We start from the raw sequence: 19,294 nt of genomic DNA on the forward strand, positions 1-19,294 counted from the left end.
CTATATAAGGTGGCCAAGTGGGCCTTCCTAGGACACATCAACTCTCCGCGAACAATACCAACAATACAATCCACCAAAATACAAGACGTAGGGTATTACTCTTTGGAGGCTCGAACCTATCTAAACCTTCATGTTCTCATGATCACATTCGAATTCTTGGTCTCACAATCCCCTCTGCCTACAAATCAACCACTCGAGTAACCCCCTGGTGGACTGCCGGGCTACTAAATCCGACAGTTGGCGTGCCAGGTAGGGGTGATTGTGAGATCCTCTCCAGTGAGCTCAATGGCATCTTGTCCTGGTGTCATCTTCCCTAAGAGCATGAAGGACTTCCTCACCAATCCGATCCAGCTCCGCTTCGGGAGCATGCCGGTGGACTCTGACTCCACCGCCTTCTCCGTTGACTCGGCGTCCGCCGCCAGCTTAGCATCCGTCGGATCTACTTCGACAGAACAAGACCTCCACCCGAGGATCATCACACAGCTTGCCCAGGAAGTTGGCGATCTCTCTCTCTCTCTCAGAGAGGATCCCACACCTCCTCGCAGCAACCCGCCTACCCACTCCCTCCAACCTGATTGCAGGTTAGGTCGCATCAGCAACATAATTGCTGAGTGCATCGATCTCTTCGAGGCGGCGCTGCAATCAATAAGGTCGGCGTAGGGCCCTTCCCGCGTTCCCTTTGGCCTGAGGAACTCGGCTGCCATGTTTTCCACGAAACTCGCGTAGTCCCTTCAGATCCAATCTGAAGACCCACCTGTACCCACCCAGTTTCTGGACTACGATGAGTTTCAGATCCCCTGCATCATCTTGACTCTAAACCCTTACAAAAACAATGTTAACTCTACCACGCCAGATCGCGAAGCCTTCGTGGTCTCCGCCAACGATCCACCTAGTGATGACGAAACCTCTTCTTAGAAAGAAGATCACAACGCCAAGAACAGGAATCGTGCAGTATGGCGCCAATAGGAGCAAGCTGGTGCCCAGCAGTGCCAACAACCTGCTGCTAACATGGGAGCCGAGGCAGCAGGCGACCCGCGCTGACCTCCACCCTTTGCCAACGCTGACCCACTGCGTGCCAACAATGGCGACAACATCGACCAGGATGATGCCCGAGGGCAAACGTAGGCGCTGTCCACGCACTCGCAATCTACTAGCCAACCTCGAGGAGGCCAGCCACTACGTTTCCATGACACCCAGGCTAATCTAGGGACTACCTTCACTGACCTAGAAAACCTTCTAGATTTGGAGCCATTCCGGCGGATCCGGGCACGTATCTGCATCACCAACACCCAGATCAAAGAGTGGGCCCAGAGCTGGTCAACACACTCCTGTTCCACATCTACCCAGCACTCTCGAAGCCGATCCGCTAATAGTAGAACTGATCACCACCGGGATGACCACAGCAACCGCATGGGAGCTCGGCTGGAGCCTATGCACGAAGAGGAGGAAGAGTCCTCCCGACTTCAAAAAAAGGGCCCACGAGGTCCTCACTGTTGAAGCCGATCCAGTTAGATCAACCACCTTCCACTAGGAAGAGTTTGATGACACCATGAATGCTTTATGCCCCTTCCATAAGGACGCACATCACAATCTCCAAGACTACATAGTCGTCAAGAAAGAGCTCGGTGCCCTGGTGAAGTACAAGCGACCTCGCCGCAACAACTACCACAGGGATCACAAACATCGCGACAACCTGTGACATTCCTAGAATTCAAAAGGGCAAACTAAGAATTCAAAAGGGTAAAGCAAGAGAAATTAAGAATAAAATTTTGGATGAATCAAAGTTGCAAAATGCCAAACCCAAAAACCCTTCAAATTTCCGAAGTGTTGAAAAACACCATAAAAAGCACTTATTTGGGGTACGAGTTAAAAACAGAAATTCATATGTAAAATCAACTTTTGGCCAATATAAAAGTTGTAGAAATTTTCAAACTAAACAACTTTTTTTATTTGCACTTTCTCTGATTTGGAGTGGAAAGCATTCAAAAATTGGATCAAAGTTGGTCAAATTTGGGGCAAATTCAAATTTCAGCCTAGCCGGCGTTCCACCAAAGTTTCCACGAGTTTAACTCCAAATCCAGCCAAAATTTTAACAGGTAGCCTTTGTAAAAGTTGTAGCCTGTAGTTCCAACTCAAACTTTTGTATTTGAACTTTTCAAAGTTTAGTTTCAAAATATGGAGCAAATTTGCGCCAAAGCTGCTGCCCTCACACGCCACCCGCGACACCTACGGTGCACCGGACCGGGGTGATCGCGCATAGCCAACCCTCGCTGGTGACAAGACAAGTCACGCCTGGGGCTTGCCCAACCCCCACGCGTGCTTATCCTCCCTTGGCGCGGCATATCCTAGCTGGCCAACCCACAGCCGCGCACGCCAGCGCACCACACGCCGCCCCAGCCACTCCCCGCACGCCGCCTGGCTGACCTCCGCCGCTCGAACAACCGCTGCCAACGACGGGACGGAACAAGCTGGCCTTTGCCCAATCTTTGGCCGTGCTATCTTCTCCTCCCCACACCACAATATCCTCTGGCCAACCACGGCACGCGGCCCACGCGTGTGAACGCCGCATGCCACTACTAGCCTCTCTTGGCGTGCCTCTGCCTGCCACCTCTGTCTGGCCACCGCCCTCTCGCCCAATCGCGCGCTAAGTGCACGCTGCATGTCGCCAGCTCACTCACGCTCTTCTGCCGCTATAAAAGGGCAATGCCCAGCTCACCGGTGCCACCTTTCACCGCCCCCACACCGAAACTCTGTCGCCTCCCGTAGCGCCGCCCGTGGAGCCCTTCCCTCCAAGCACCCTCGTCACCACCTAAGCACCCCACAGCCACCTTCGACCACCACTCTACCTTCCTGACCGCACTCCCGGCCATCTCCGCCACCGCCATCATCAGAGAAGATGCGCCCGATGCTCCTCCGCCGAGCCACCTCGCCATACCTCCTCTACCCTCAAACCCTACAATGGAAACCTCTCTAGTGAGCCCCTCGCTACATTCCTGCCCCTAGCCGTGCCCTCAAGGCGACCCCTCGCCGGATTCCACTGCCCTCGCCACTGGCGAAACCTAGGACCACATTGCAAAACCAAATATCATTCCAGGGTCCTTAGCGCAAAAGTGTAGGGGCATCGTTGTAGAGTTTCAAAAGATACAAGGGCTTATTCGCGAAACATTTATAACCTTTTCTGTTTTAAATGGAATAAATCGGCTGAAACTTTGAAAACAATTAGAAAAATGTAGAAAAATAAAAAAAATGAAACTAATTTTGGAACCATACTAATGATGAAAATCTAGTTAAAAATCATTCTTGGTGTTCTACAATTTAATACTGTTTAGTTTTTAGTAAATTATGTAGAAGTCAAATGCATCTCAAATTTTTATAGTAGATCACTTGTGCAGAGGGGAAGCTTCTGTTAGCATTTCATGATCATATCTTAACAGATGCTTCCAAAAACATTTATTCATGTTTAAGAGCTAGTTTAATTTTTAATAAAAATTGCTACTAGAAATGGTAGACTAGCATAATGATTAATTATGTTTTTATTTAGAAATAGGATAACTTTTGAAATGATTGCTAAACAACACCAACATGAGACCACCTTTCTTGTATGAATTCTAAGTTGTTAAAATCTTATATGTGTACACAATCACCATCAGAGTTGAATCCAAGTTTTAATCACAACACACCTTTTTTCATGAAGAAAAGATTTGTTAAAATCTTGTCTAGGCGAATGTGGCCAAAAAGAAAGAAAGGGTTAAAATCTTTTCTACGTGAATATGGTCAAAATGCACCCTAAGATTTTACAATGTTAACAAAATGCAACCTTGAAAACTTGTCATTGAAATCTTATGCAAATGCCCCTCGTGTAGAAGCTAATATTGCTGACGGTACGTACGAGTTGGTTCTGGAAGCTGAAGAGGAACACTCGGCCGCTACGGTGACCTTGATCGAGGTCACACAAGACCCGAGCCATGCTTCGGAAGAGCCACAAGCTAGCGTAGTACAAGAAGGCAAGCCCCAGAGCATAACCTTGGTTTCTAAAATTATGCAATACTTTTGTTACTTATGTTTGTGCATTAAGTTCATAGGAGTTGCTTGAAACCTTAGTTGCATGCTCCTAGTAACCATGTGTTGAATACTAACATGATAAGTTGAGTAGTTGCTATGCTAAATAGGGACACAGTAAAAGTCGAGCAATTTCCAGTCACTCGCAAGCTATAGGAGTTGCTTGTTTACTTATGTTGGAATCATAAGGTTGACGGGCGGGGCTTGGTAATATGTTTTGGAATTGGTGGATGTCCCGTCTGTTTAGAGGAAAACTACTAAGGTCAAAATATGTTAGAGTTGTGGTCAAGTATTTGAAAGTACTAAACACATACCGAGTATGGGATCGGGAAGCCTAGTACCTGATTGAACCGGCGTGGACCTTTTCCCTGCTCTCTCTAGAACTGGGTTCCCCTAATGCATCATGTGGGTACAAGTGCAGCCTCGGTACGGCATCGTCCTGGACCGATGGGGCCTTGTATCCAAGGGAACTGGACTCCGGACAAGCACCGCGAATTGATGGGAACCGCTAATATATGTGCACCCATCATGGTACGCATATGTCATGTGTTTAGGTCCATGTTGCAAGGTTAAGAAACTTGATTCGAATCATCGGCTTCTCATAGTTTTGGACTGCTTGATCTCCTTTCTGCACTGAGTAAGAAAAGAAACAAAGGTTGATGATTAATATGGATGATTGATTAATTTGCTTGTTTCACCATGCTTGCTTAGAATAGGTGCTTACCTAGAATGGTTAATCAACTAGAACTTGATGCTAAAACCTGAAAGTAAGGATCCACTTTAGAAGCTTTTGGCGAAAACAAAACCCTCAGCCAAGAAGCCTTGTATGTCTAGGAGTTGGTGGATTAGATGCCACCTGACAGGTAAGTCTTGCGGAGTATTAGCATACTCAGCCTTGCTTGTGGCTATGTTTTTAGGTAATGTTGATTTTGAGGATATGATTGCCAATGTGACTTGGCCATCCTAGCTACCTCCGGGTTGGACGGTTGAGTGGGACCCATCCTCGGTCGGCGAGGATCATGGTGAGTGATATCATGGCAGGCTTCACCATGGTATTATGTATCATCATTAGAACCATCATTTTCTTTTTCCGCTGCTATGAACTTGGAACTACTCTTTTATGCATTTGAACATCCAGCCTATAATAACTTAATTTGGGACCTCGTGGGCTTTGAACATCCGGCCTGCTATGAATATGTTATCTGGATTGTTGTAATCCGTGGGCTCGACTTCATGTGAGCTTTGTATGCTTGTTTCAATTGGAAACACGTGGTTGTATCGGGTGAAACCTGACAGAGTACCATTTTAATTCGATTAAAGTTTTTATTTGCATTTGAGGTGATGTTGGGAACACTTTAGCCGGGTTAAATTGGGTGGTTCTACCACACAAACCACCGCCACGATGACCATGAAACCCCTTCATCATCCGAGGGGTCACCTAGCCAGGCACCTATTGACTCCAACGGATGGACAACTCAGGCATCCCCAATCCATGGAACATCGAGCACCTGCGGCGCTTCTACCCTTAAGGCATAAAAGCTATGTATTCTACTTTTCCCTTTTTACTGAATGAATAAAACCTCCAAGGTTCTTTGCATACCTACCACCTTCCTATCCCTTTGCCCGAGTTGTTCCTGACACTCGGGGGTTGTATGACCTGTTTGACAAACCACGCGCTCTCAAGCTTGGGGGTTCCCCCATGCGCTGACCACTAGGTCTCGCATCCTACTCCTACCCTCTCAAGGCAATACAACTAACTCATGTGGTCAGCATCCTAACCCACAGGACCTAGACAACCTTGCGTTCACCCCAACTACAAGCTCTAAGCGGGATGCTAGTCAGGCAAGGTGCTTAGCGGCTACAGGGCTCGGCTACACGTTGTCCTGTCGTATACACCGAGGGATGGATGGAGCCCCTTTCCTTCCACATACTTTTAAGTTAATTACATCACATGTCCTATCATATAGTTTAATACACTACAGATTTTCATTTTATAGGTCCAAGTCATTAACAATGTTTTCCGCTACATCATGATACTGGTTGGCTACTTTTGGAAGTGCATCCGAATCGAAGTCAGTCGTGACCCCTCCTCTAGCACGCTCCAAGGGGATCCATGGGAAGTGTGTTGCCAACACCGCCAAGATGTTCTTGATGCACTCCACCGCAGTGTCCTTCAACAGCTCCTTCAGCCGACCAGGGGCAGCCTTGAGGCGATCGAGCAGCACCGTTGGCATGGTCAGGTCGGTCTCTGGCTGGACCATGTCCATCACATAGTCGGCCACCTTACGAAGATCTTCCAGCTCCACCTCCAACCTTGCAATCACCGATTGGTCACACTAAAGACTTTGTAGTGCAGCTTCTAAATAGCTCTCAATATCTTTGCGTGCGTTGGCTTCATAAATCAGCTTCCGCGACACGGCATACTCACAATGAACTGCCACATCATGTTCTTGCTGAAGGCGTGCATTCAAATCCTCGCACTCTTTGAGGTGCAGCTTCAGCCTTTGCTCCCTGACCTCGGCATTTGCTCATTCAAAACAAGCATTCATCAGCACCGAGATTACAAGGACAAAACTGAGTAAACAGGTCGGCACAACATACCTCTCAAGTGCAAAGTAAGAACCTCTTCCTTCAGGGCATGATCCAGATCTTTCCGCACAGCATCCTCTCTAGCCTTCTTGAGGTCAGCCTCAAGTCACTCGGCTTTCAGGCGATAATGCTCAGCCTGCTGGATCGCGTCTGCCCTCTTATGCGCGTGCTTGGCTAGATTCTCCTTACATTCCAATAGTTAGAGCTCTGCAAAGCAACTGCATTTCAGATATCAGTTCTTCAGGTTGGTCAGCACACTTACAAATAGCAGCTTGGAGATTTTGGACGATGACTGCAGCAGCTTGGCAAGATCCTTCTTGTCCTGTGTCGTGTCCCTAGCAACGTCAGATCCGAAGAGGTTCACGGTATTAGTATCTTCTTTACCTTGCATGCCATGTTAGCATCCCCGATGGACCTCTCTAGCAGCGGATCATCCCTGGGCAACTCCTCCAGGTGAGGCTTGGCTCTAGCTCCCTCACCCGATACCTGCTTGACCCCAGGGTCGACCACATCAGTGTCTGCAGCCCTGGAGCCGGCCGCCCTTTGTTACGGCATCGGTCTGGCACAGCTTCCCTTGCGTGATCATCTTCATCCGTCCCAACCTCCGGAGGCAGCAGCTCTTCAATGGTGCGGCCGCTGACCCCTGCAGCTTGGGTAGAGCAACCAATCAGTTGCGCACTAGATTCGTCATCCAGCACGGCACTCCTGCATTGTCGATGCACGCAGTAATTTCAGCAAAATAGGCGGCAACAATAACAACGAGACAGATAGTATAACTTGATTGCACTTACATGGCGCTCCTCTTTTTCACTCAGAACTTGGGGCACAATGGCGGCGGTGGCACCAACGCATCACTGCTGGACCCCCCCGCAGATCTTTTCCTTCAATGCCTCCTTGACACGCTCCGTGTCGGCCGTGGTCATCTTAAGGAGCGCAGACTTTTTCTTCTTGGTGATCGGGCTTGGCGTGTTGGGCTCCTCGTTCGTTTCACTAGCTGACTTGGCCACAGAGGCTGTGCTTGGGGCAGCCTTCTCTTTCTCCTTCCCCTTCTTGCTAGCCATCTTCATCCTCTTATCGCTTGGCTTCTGCGACTTGGAGGTGGAAAGTTTATGCACGGCCTACCATGTTCGACATCCCACTAGCTCGAAGCCCTCGGCCTGGCCTACCTCTTCCGACATGCTCTCGTCCGACCCGATCGAGGAGTCTAACTCCCAATCAAGGGCTGCAGGCAGCTGGTCGGGCTCGTCAGTCGGATGGATCATGGGCCACTGCTGCTCGGCCCCTCCAGGAAGCAGTGCTGGGCAAAAGAATTCAAATTTGTCACTCTAATTAGACAACAAGATTAGTCAAAGACAACACAACAGCAGAATGAAAACAATAAATCACCACAGTTAAGGTCATATCGGGTTGACCGACCTCTTCAGGGAATAAGCTTTGGGGTAGATCTTGTTCTTGATAAGGCCCCTAAAAAACTCAGACACCCGGTTGATGATTTCTTCATTGCGCACCTTTCGCTGGACCTCCCGGGTCAGGACTTGCGGCTCCGTGTATTCATACGCCGGATAAACTCGGTTCTTGATCGACTGCGTCAGTCTCCGAAAGAAATTGATGCTGACCGCTCCAGCTGTTAGACCACGCACCTTCAAATCAACAATCTTCTCCAGCAACTGCTTCACTTGAACCTGCTCCTCCGAGGTCAGCTGGTTCGACCACTCGGGTATGGTGACCAGCCTGTATCCAGTATACGGCGGGAGCTCGGGCTGCTAATTGGCTACTGTGAACCACTCCTTGTGCCAGCCCTTGTTGGATTCCTTCAACTAGAGGTCAAAGTATTCCTGGACTTTCTTTAGCTGCAGAAAAAAAACCACAACCCCTAATCACTCGTGGCTGCTTCCCCTTGGTTGACACAATTTTCAACTTATACAAATACTTCCAGAGATCAAAATGCGGGAGGATGCCCAAATATGCCTCATAGAGATGGATGAACATTGCAATATCTAAAATTGACTTGGGATTCAGGTGTACCAGCTCAATCTTCTAGTAATGCAGAAGACCTCAGAAGAAGTCCCCGCATGGGATCCCGAATCCATGCTCGAAGAATGATGCAAAGACCACCATCTCCATCTTGTCCTCAGTGGGGAAATCCTGCCCGACGGTAGGCTTCTAGTCGAGCAGCACCTTGGGCTCGAGGAAGCCTTGGTCGAAGAGCGCCTAGATGCACTCCTCAACCTTCACAGACTTCATCTAGACTAAGAATGGATCTGGAATCTATGCTTGCACCATTTCTTCGGTTTCTATGCCTTGTGATTTGGATATAATGACTGCAAGGGTGTTGAGGCGCATACAGCGTGCAGCGGCTTGGGTGGCGGTGGTGGGGTGGCTTGGGTGGCGGCAGCAAAGTGCACATGAATAGATTGAGAATCGTGGCAGCGTGGCCTAGGGTTTGCGGGAGTGGCGGCGGTGTGCTCTGTGGATTGTGGCGGCAGTGACGCGAGTGTAATGGATCAAAATGAAAATGCATCTATGCTCCTTGGGCTTTTGAAGAGCCTGATGGCGTAAACCTAGCGACTGAATCTGTGGGGTTTCCGTTACTGCGGTGCACACGTCGGACGAAGTCCATGGGTTTTCCGTTACGCTTTCAACAGTATGCATCCGTGACTCAGCCAGTCCTCGTCCTTGGGGGCTGGGCACCTATTTCTTGTTGGTGTGCCTCCGCATCTGCCAGTCCTCGTCCTTGGGGGCTGGGTGACAATTTCAAGTTGGCGTGCCTCCATGGCTCTACCAGTCCTTGTCCTTGGGGGCTAGGCGCCTATATCAGGTCGGCGTGCCTCCGCGGCTCTGCCAGTCCTCGTCCTCGAGGACTGGGTGCCTATTTCTGGTCGGCTTGCCTCCACGGCTCTGCCAGTCCTCATCCTCGGGGGCTAGGCACCTTTAGGTCGACGATCTTCTCTAGCAGCTGCTTCACCTACACCATATCCTCCGAGGTCAGCTGGTTTGACCACTCGGGCATAGTCACTGGCGTGTATCCGGTATGTAACGGGAGCTCAGGCTTCTGATTGGCGACCGTAAACCATTCTTTATGCCAACCCTTATTGGATTCTTTCAATTGGAGGTCGAAGTACTCATGCACTCTCTTCGGCCACAACGAAAATCCACATCCCCCAATCACTTGTTGTTTTCCCCTGGTCGACACAGATTTTAACTGATACAGATACTTCCACAGATTGAAGTGGGGGGATTCTGAGGTATGCCTTGCACAGATGAATAAAAAAAGTGATATAAAGAACAGAGTTGGGATTCAAGTGTACTAGCTCAATCTTGTAGTAGTGTAGCAATCCGCAGAAGAAGTCCCCGCAAGGGATCCCAAATCCATGCTCAAAGAATGATGCGAAGACCACCATCTCCGTCTTTTCCTCACTAGGGAACTCTTGCCCTGCGGTCACCTTCCACTCGAGCAGTGCCTTGGGCCCGAGGAGGCCTCGGTCGATGAGCGCTTGGATGTGCTCCTCCATCATCACGGACTTCACCCAGATTGAACATGGATCTGGTGCCTGTGCTTGGGCCATTTCCTTAATTTCTACTCCTTGAGATTTGGATCTAATAACCGCAAGGCTCTTGACTCGCATGCGGTGGCGTGGTGACTGCCTTGGGTGGTGGTGGAGGAACGCGCACGAGCAAAATGGAGAGCACAACAGTGCGGCCTAGGGTTCATGGGTGCGGCAGCGGTGTGCTCCATGGATTGTGGCCGCAGCGATGTGGGTACGGCGAATGGAAATGAAATAGGAACCGTGCCCCTTGGGCTTTTGAAGGATGTGACAGCATAACCCTAGCAATGAAATCTGCGAGTTTTCCATTATCACGGTGCCCGCGCTAGATGGAATCCGCGGGTTTTCCATTATGTTTCTTCACGGTGTGCCTCCGTGGCTCTACCAAATCTCGTACTCGAGGGCTGGGCGCTTACTTTAGGTCAGCGCGCCTCTGTGGCTCCACAAGTCCTTGTACTCGGGAGCTAGGTTCCTACTTCAGGTCGGCATGCCTACATGGCTCCGCCAGTCCTTGTACTCGGGGCTGGGTACCTACTTTAGGTCGGCGTGCCTACGTGGCTTCGCTAGTCCTTGTACTCGAGGCTAGGCGCCTACTTTAGGTCGGCATGCCTCCGTGGCTCCACCAATCCTCGTAATCGGGGGTTGGGCGCCTGCTTCCGGTCGGCGTGCCTCTGCAGCTTTGCCAGCCCTCACGTTCACACTCGAGGGCTAGGCACCTATCAAGTCAGCGTGCCTCCGTGGTTCCACCAGTCCTCGCACTCATGCATGGGGGCTGGGCACCTATTTCTGGTTGGTGTGCCTCTGTGGCTTCGCCTATCCTTGAGCTCGAGCATTAGGATCTGCTTCTGGGAACAATTTTTCTTTCTTTTTGACTATTGGACCGATTATACTAATCGCTTCAATACTCGGGGGCTACTCCATATGGAGGGCATCTTGCGATGCCCTCCATGTCCTTAGCTTCGACCTGCTGGATGCCCGACATTCATCAACTCAGCACTCGACTTCGCTCTGCGTGTATGGCTCTGCGTTCGCTCGGATTTTCTTCTTTTTTAAGCACTGCGCAACCTCTCCATCACTATGACGCCATCGCAGCTTCATTCGACTACATTCCAAGCTTCGCTACGATGTCCTCAAGTTCCTGTTCGCCTACACATCGCTCGGGGGCTTGAGGGATATGGGCACCCCATGGATCCCCACTAACCAGGATACTGGCTAGTCTTAACAAGTGGGCCTACCCAACCAGAATGTACAGGCCAAGGATGTGAAGATACTTGGAGCACAAGTCAAGGAGGCCGGGCGATTCAAATCAGCCCAGATATTGCGGGATACTTGTTGTAATACAACTCAGATTGCTTTCCATATAGCAATCGAGTAGATTAGATTCAAACTAACTTGTAACCCTAGGTCATCAGCCTATATAAGGCAGCCAAGGCCACCTCACTAGGACACATCAACTCTCGAGGAACAATACCAGCAATACAATCCACCAAAATACAGGACGTAGGGTATTACTCTCCGGAGGCCCGAACCTATCTAAACCTTCGTGTTCTCGTGATCACCTTCGAGTTCTTGGTCTCGCAATCCCTTCTGCCTACAAATCAACCACTTGGGTAACCCCCTAGTGGACTGTCGGGCTACTAAATCTGACAAAGGGATATAAATATATATAGTCCCTTGCAGTCTATCGGAAGTTCCGACGGCAATTAAACTAATCTCCCGATTACCCTCTATCGAAGGAAATCTGATAGTTTTGATGGTTTTCGGAAGTTCTAACTAAGTGTCAAAAGTTCTAACAATAGTTCATTTAGACTACTGAGGACCCTCTGTTGGAAGTTTGTTGAAACTTCCGGTGGTCATCGAAAGTTTTGACCTTGTGTCAGAAGTTCCGGTAACTCAATTTCCATTCTCCTGAGAACCCTCTGTCGACACTTTGTTGATACTTCCGGGGGTTGTCGGAAGTTCCGTTAGAGTGCCAGAAGTTTCGATAGGTACTTAACAGCTCCAAAAAAGATTGATTTCAAGATAGATAAAGACTGAGATATTGAGATTTATGGCTTATGGACATATACGATAACTTGACACTTAGTGATCAGCCAACAAGCAAGATTACTATGATCACTTGAGTTGAGTTTTAATCCAAAGATCAAAATCCAAGTTTTGAAAGAAACTCAACACAAAGAAATTCATTTTTCCTATCGAGTTAACAATCAAGTATGTGCAATAAGTCAAGCCAAGTTATGAGAATCCAAGATATTTAGCTCATTCTTCAAAGCACAAAACCTTTGCTCATCTAGAGGCTTAGTGAATATATTGGCAAGTTGCCTTTCGGTGCTCACATGACGTAAAGCAATATCTCCCTTAGCCTCATGATCCCTTAAGAAGTGATGTCTAATATCTCTGTGCTTTCTTCAGGAATGTCACACAAGAGTGGCACTCTCATTGTCACACAAGAGTGGAATCTTGCTAAACTCACAACTGAAGTAACTCAACATTTGCTTCATCCACAAGAGTTGGACACAACAAGCACCGGCTGCCACATATTCGGCTTCAGCGATGGATAAAGCAACCAAATTTTGCTTCTTAGAGGTCCAAGACACCAAGGATCTACTAAGAATTTGTCAAGTCCCTGTTGTACTCTTTCAGCCTACTTTGCAACCGGTATAATCCGAATCGGAATAGCCAAATATATCAAAAGTGGAGCCCTTAGGATACCATAAGCCAAGGTTAGGAGTGTATGCTGAATATCTCAAAATTCTCTTAACAACCAACAAATGACATTCCTTAGGATTGGCTTGAAATCTTGCACACACTAAGCATAATATCCGCCCCAGATGCACAAAGATAAAGTAGAGAGCCAATCATGGAGCGACATACCTTTTGATCAACCGACTTTCCTTCTTCATTGAGATCGAGATGCCCATTCAATGCCATGGGTATCTTGATGGGCTTAGCATCGGCCATGTCAAACTTCTTGAGCATATCCTTTACGTACTTGGTTCGACATATGACAGTCCGTTCTTTCATTTGCTTGACTTGAAATCCAAGAAAAAACTTCAATTCACCCATCATAGATATTTCAAACCTTTTGGTCATGATCCTAATAAATTCCTCACAAAACTTTTGATTAGTAGAACCAAATATGATGCCATCAACATATATTTGGCAAACAAAGATATCCTTATCAACTTTATGAGTAAAAAGAGTAGAATCGGCATTGCCCATTACAAAGTCGTTATTGAGAAGAAAATCCTTAAGGCATTTATACCATGTTCTAGGAGCTTGCTTGAGCCCATAGAGCATCTTATGGAGCTTGTACACATAGTTGGGAAATTTGGGATCTTCAAAACCCGGTGGTTGTTTCACATACACCAACTCGGATAGGGAGTCTGTGGCGGATCCACTTTGGATTAGCTTGATTAAACATGGTTAAGTCGCCTAACACGCGACACTCATGCCTTAGTCAAGTTAACACGAAGTGTCGTCGGATTTCATCTGATTTAACCACTTGAACAGGACCGAGTTAGCAAACTCACACGAAGGTGAGCGGTTCCAGAGAATACAACAAATCCACTGAGTTGAACAAATTTGGCCATTTAGCTCAACAACCAAACGAAATCAAAGTTTTACAGGTTCAAAAGGAAACAATAGGAGGTAAAATAGCGGAAGCTAAACGCAGGGGTCGGACGTCCTTGGTGAGGCTAGCCAAGACGTCAGTGGTCCCTCTCCTCGCCATCCGAGGAGGGATCCCACTCAACCGTCCAACCCAGAGGGAGTTGGGGCGGCCAAGTGCCAACAGAAGAAGACTCGGGAGCAGCGGCTTCACCTGAAAAGAAAAGCCACAACAAGGCTGAGCTACTAAGCTCAACAAGACTTAACCGACTGGGAGTAACCACTCCACCACTTCTAAACATGCAAGGCTCTTTGGCTGAGGGGTTTGTTTGCCAAAAGCACTATGTAGATCCCTATTTTCAAGTTTTAGCTTAGGTTCTAAGTTCATTATCCGGTCTAAGTTAGCAACTTACTCTAAGCAAACATAGAACCAACCAAAAGGTATATATAAATCATCATCAAGACCATATCATCATCAAATTCCTTTATTACTCAGGGTAGCATAGTGATCAAGTAGTCTCAAACTGTGAGAGGCAGACGAATCGATTCGAGTTCTTTAACCATGCATGGTGAACCTAACCTCACAACATCCACGCACCACCGAGGGTCGCTTCCTGTGTCGGCCTTCCCCATCAATTCCCTAACCCGTGTCGGGCCCATTTCCTTTGGTGCAATGTTCCACAGACCCGGCCTCTGCTATTCTGTGACCACACTTGCCACCACGTGCGGCCACAGGGGAAACTCCGTTCCAAGGACAATGGGGCGACCGCTCACGTCTAGGTTTAATCCGGTACTCGGCTTCCTCATCCCATAATAAGTATGAGGTTAGTACTTTCAAACACTTGATCACGAACACCACCACTATCGGGCCTTAACCAGTTCCATAGACAGACGGGGCGACCAGCCAACCACCAAAGAGTTAACCAAAACCCTGCCCTGTCCATCGTCCTTATAGTTGTAACAGAAGGAGAACCACCCAACTCCTACAACTCGCGAGTGACAGGAAATCACTCGACTTTTACCACTCCTTATTAAGCATAGCAACTACTCGGACCCAACAGACTAGTGTTCAGATCAAGGGATCTAAGTCATGCATCTATGGTTGCAAACAACTCCTATACGTAAATGCACAAACAAGATGCAGAAGGCATGCACAAGTTTGGGAAACTGGGGTTCATGCTCCGGGGCTTGCCTTCAAAAAAGGAGGAGGGAAGCTGCTCTTTTGCTTGGGCGGCTTCGGCTTCTGGAAGCGGGAGCTCGGTTGCAGCTTCGTCTTCTGGCGCCGGGTGCAGCTCGTAGAAGCCGTCGGCGAGATGCAACTCTACACGAAATGCAATGCATGGGGTTAGCATTTAGATGATTATTTCAAAAGCAACACTTGCAAGTTCTAGCTCAGAACTTTGTAGCAAGGCTACGGGAAAAGTGAGGAAGTTCACTTGAGTTGGAGAAGAACAAGGTAAAAGGGTCGGATGGGAAGAAGCTTATGATCTGACCCTTAGACTAGAGGAATAGATGTGCTAGGGGTCCTCAGACTTAACGCAGAGAAGTCCCCGATTGTTACACATATACCCTCATGTCAAGGAAAAAAGATACAGCGGAGCCCTCGGGCGAGGCGGAGAAGGGTTGGCAAAACAGGTAGGGTCGGGCGAGACGGAGAAAGGGGTCGGCGGACAGACAGGGTCGGACGAGGCGGACAAGGGGTCGGCAGCTTACCTTCGTCTTATAGGTGAAGCTTGGGGTCGGGAAAGAGCAGACTTGGGCGGAGGAACTGGAGCACTAAGATTTGCAGCGGCGATGTCCGGCTGTGCTCCGGCGGCGGCGGTGCTTCTTGTGGACCACAAGCAAGTTCTTGCGCAGCGCGGAGGAGCAAGCGGCTGGGTGGATTGGAAAGGGAGGATGTGAAGCGGAGAGGAGAGTTCCTCCGGGACTTAGGCTGTAGCGCTCGAGCACGAAACAGAGAGCAAGGCAGAAGGGCAGCGATGGCGAAGGGGATTCCGGTGGGGCTCTGGTATTCCCTTATATAGTTGCACGGAGGAAAGAGGGTTAGAGCGGCACGAAGATCGGGAAGAAGCGATGGAGTGCGCTGCTGGGGTGGCGATTGAGCAGCGGGGCGGCGGAGCAGGACTTCGGGGATGATGCCGGCGGTCATTGGGCACCGAAGACAAGGCGGCGCAGGCGCGGTTTTGCCGGTGGTTGAGATTTGGCGGAGGCGGGCGTCGTCGTGCGGTGGATCTGATGGAAGTGACCGGGGGAACAACACTAGAAGCGAGGGCGCACAGGTGAGAAGACAGGCGGGCTGCGGTCGCGCGGGCGAGCGCGAAGCAACAGATTGTCGGGGGCGCAGCTCTGACAGGGTGGAAAAGGAGCTGTCGCGGCCGGGGTCGGGGTTGGCGGAGGAGGAATCGTCGTGTAGCGCATCTGGGGCGGCGTGATGGTGGAGAGGCGGCTGAAAAGACGGGAGGCATCAGGCTCTGCAGCCGGGGTCCGGCGGGGTGATGATGGGCGCGAGCCGCAAGGTACTGCAGAAAGGGTAGCAGAGGAGCTTCCGCTGCGATTGGGGAAGGGGGCGCGAGAATCCATCTGGTCGTGGCCAGCGACGAGGCGGAGCGGCGGGTGTCGGAGAAGTTGAGCCACGCTGCGGCGAAACTCTAAGGCGGGCATGCTACTCGAGTGCATCTGTCTCGGAAGATCTGGGGAAAAGATTTTGTGGACCCACCGGTCGGTTGGTCCACTGCTCAGATTGAAAAGAGATACTATGGGAAGACTTAGAAGGATCCAGCGGTATGGGTTTGGGGTCGCCAGGGTCGGCACGGGGAACCAGCGGAGAGGGGTCGGATCTCTGGGGTCGGGACCAGAACTGAGGGTGAGCACTCAACTCGGGGTAACTGAGAGGGAGATTAGGGACTCGGAGTTGATTAACTTGAAAGATTTGGGGTCGGTCGTCACAGAGCCATTCAAGAATGCACTTTTCACATCCATTTGACAAAGCTTGAAATCATTGTGAGTAGCATAGGCTAATAAAATACGAATTGACTCAAGCCTATAGGTGCATAGGTCTCACCGAAATCCAAACCTTCAATTTGAGTGAAACCTTGTGCAACTATCCTTGTCTTGTTTCTTGTGACTACACCATGTTCATCTTGTTTGTTCCGGAAAACCCACTTTGTACCAATCACATTTTGTTTGGGTCTTTCAGCCAACTCCCATACCTCATTTCTTGTGAAGTTGTTTAACTTTTATTGCATAGCAATCACCCAATCTGGATCATCAAGTGCTTCATCTACCTTATGAGGTTCCAAAGAGGAAACAAATGAGTAACACCCACAAAAGGTTGCAAAAAGTGAACGAGTAGTTACCCCTCTTTGGATACTTCCAATGATGTTGTTAACGGGATGATCCCGTTGAATGTTTTGATGAACTCTTGGATGAGGCACTTCTGATTGACGTTGAATTGGTCCATCATCATCATCTTCAACCCTTGGAGCATCTTCTTGAGCTTCACCAATTTGTTCTCCCCCTTGATCAATGCCATGAGCTTGGTCATCACCATGAACTTGACTTTGATCTTGGCTTTGTTAAGAACTTGGTGGTTCAACTCTTGTTGATGATGATGGATCATTGTTGTCCTTTTCAACCGGTGTTTCAGCCTCAACTTCACGTAGTCTCACTTCACCCAAGCCCATTCTCATGATTGATTGACTTGGTGGCTCCTCATCATCTATAAGATTTTTATCAACTTGCTCTACTTGAGAGCCGTTGGATTCATCAAAAGTCACATCTACCATGATCACAACACAACTGGTGGTTTTGTTGAAAACACGATAAGCATGTTTGTTAGTACCATAACCAAATAGAAAGCTTTCATCAACCTTTGGTACAAACTTGGAGCTTTTGGGTTTCTTGTTTAGGATAAAACATTTACTTCCAAAAACTCTAAAGTAGTGCACCTTGGGTTTGTTACCGATGATGATCCCATAGGATGTCTTGTCCAAATATTTGTGGAGGTAGAGACAGTTGATGGCATAGCAAGCCATGTTAATTGTTTCCGCCCAAAAACTATCCGGGGTCTTGTACTCATCAAGCATGGTTCTTGCGGCTTCAATCAAGATTCGGTTCTTTCTCTCCATAATGCTATTTTATTGAGAAGCGTATGGAGCGGAGAACTGATGCTTGATCCCTTCTTCATCAAGAAATTCTTCAACATTGGTGTTTCGAAACTCCGAGCCATTGTCACTCCTAATCCTCTTGATCTTCAACTCATATTCATTTTGAGTTCTTCTAATGAATTTCTTGACTATCCCTTGATCTTCACTTTTATCATGAAAAAGAATACCCAAGTGAAGTGGGAAAAATCATCAACAATAACAAGACCATGTTTGTTACCACCAATGCTAACATAAGCAATGGGTCCAAATAAATCCATGTGTAGAAGCTTCAAGGATCTTGAAGTAGTCATGATGTTCTTGGCGGGGGTGTGGACCACCAACTTGCTTCTCAGTTTGGCATGCGCTACATAACCTATCTTTCTCAAAGACAACATTTATTAGTCCTAAGATGTGATCGCCCTTTTGAAGTTTGGCCACGTTTCTCATCCCAAGATGGGCTAGTCGGTGATGCCAAAGCCAACCGAAGTTAGTTTTTGCCACTAAACAAGTCTCGGGCTCAACTTCATCCATTGTGAAATCAACTAGATAGAGCTTGCCCTTCAAGTGACCAGTAAAAGTAATAGAGGAATCCTCCCTTTTAAAAACGATCACATCCTCATTAGTGAAGAGACAATTATAGCCCTTCTCACAAAGTTGTGAGACAGATAACAAATTGTATCCTAAAGATCAAACCAAATAAACATTAGAGAGAGAATTGTCATTTGAGATAGCAATGTTACCCATTCAAATTACATCCCCTTTGCTATTGTCTCCATAGACAATACTTTCTTTAGGTGTGTCATAATGCTATAGGGATGACAACACATCCTTCTCCCCGGTCATATGATTTGAGCATCCACTGTCAAGCAACCATGCGGTGCCACCGGAGGAGTAGACCTACAAAACAAGTTAAACTCGAAATTTAGGTACCCAAAAAGATTTGGGTCCTTGTTGGTTAGAGGGATACATCTTTGGAACCCACACACTTCTAAAGATAGCCTTCTTCGTCTAGGCACTAACATACTTGACCACTATTTTACCATTGTGGTCCATTGTATCCATGTAGTTGGTGGTATAGTTTGGTGAGGGCTCATGTGCAACCACCTTGTCATTTGACATTGTCATGAATTTTTCCACAACGTTTACCTTTGTAGTTGTTTTGACTATTGACTTGACTTGAGTTGGATTGGTCTTTGTCACACCATGTACCATGTCAATCAAGTTACCAAGGTTTGCACCTTTGTTGAACATGAGAACCTTCTTACCATTTATCATCTTCCATCTTTTGATCATTTACTTTGCTTTCCTTGTAGTGTCCAAACCCATCCATATAGCTAGGATGCCTCC

This window comes from Setaria italica, chromosome II (assembly GCF_000263155.2).
Source record: "Setaria italica strain Yugu1 chromosome II, Setaria_italica_v2.0, whole genome shotgun sequence".
Classification (NCBI taxonomy): domain Eukaryota; kingdom Viridiplantae; phylum Streptophyta; class Magnoliopsida; order Poales; family Poaceae; genus Setaria; species Setaria italica.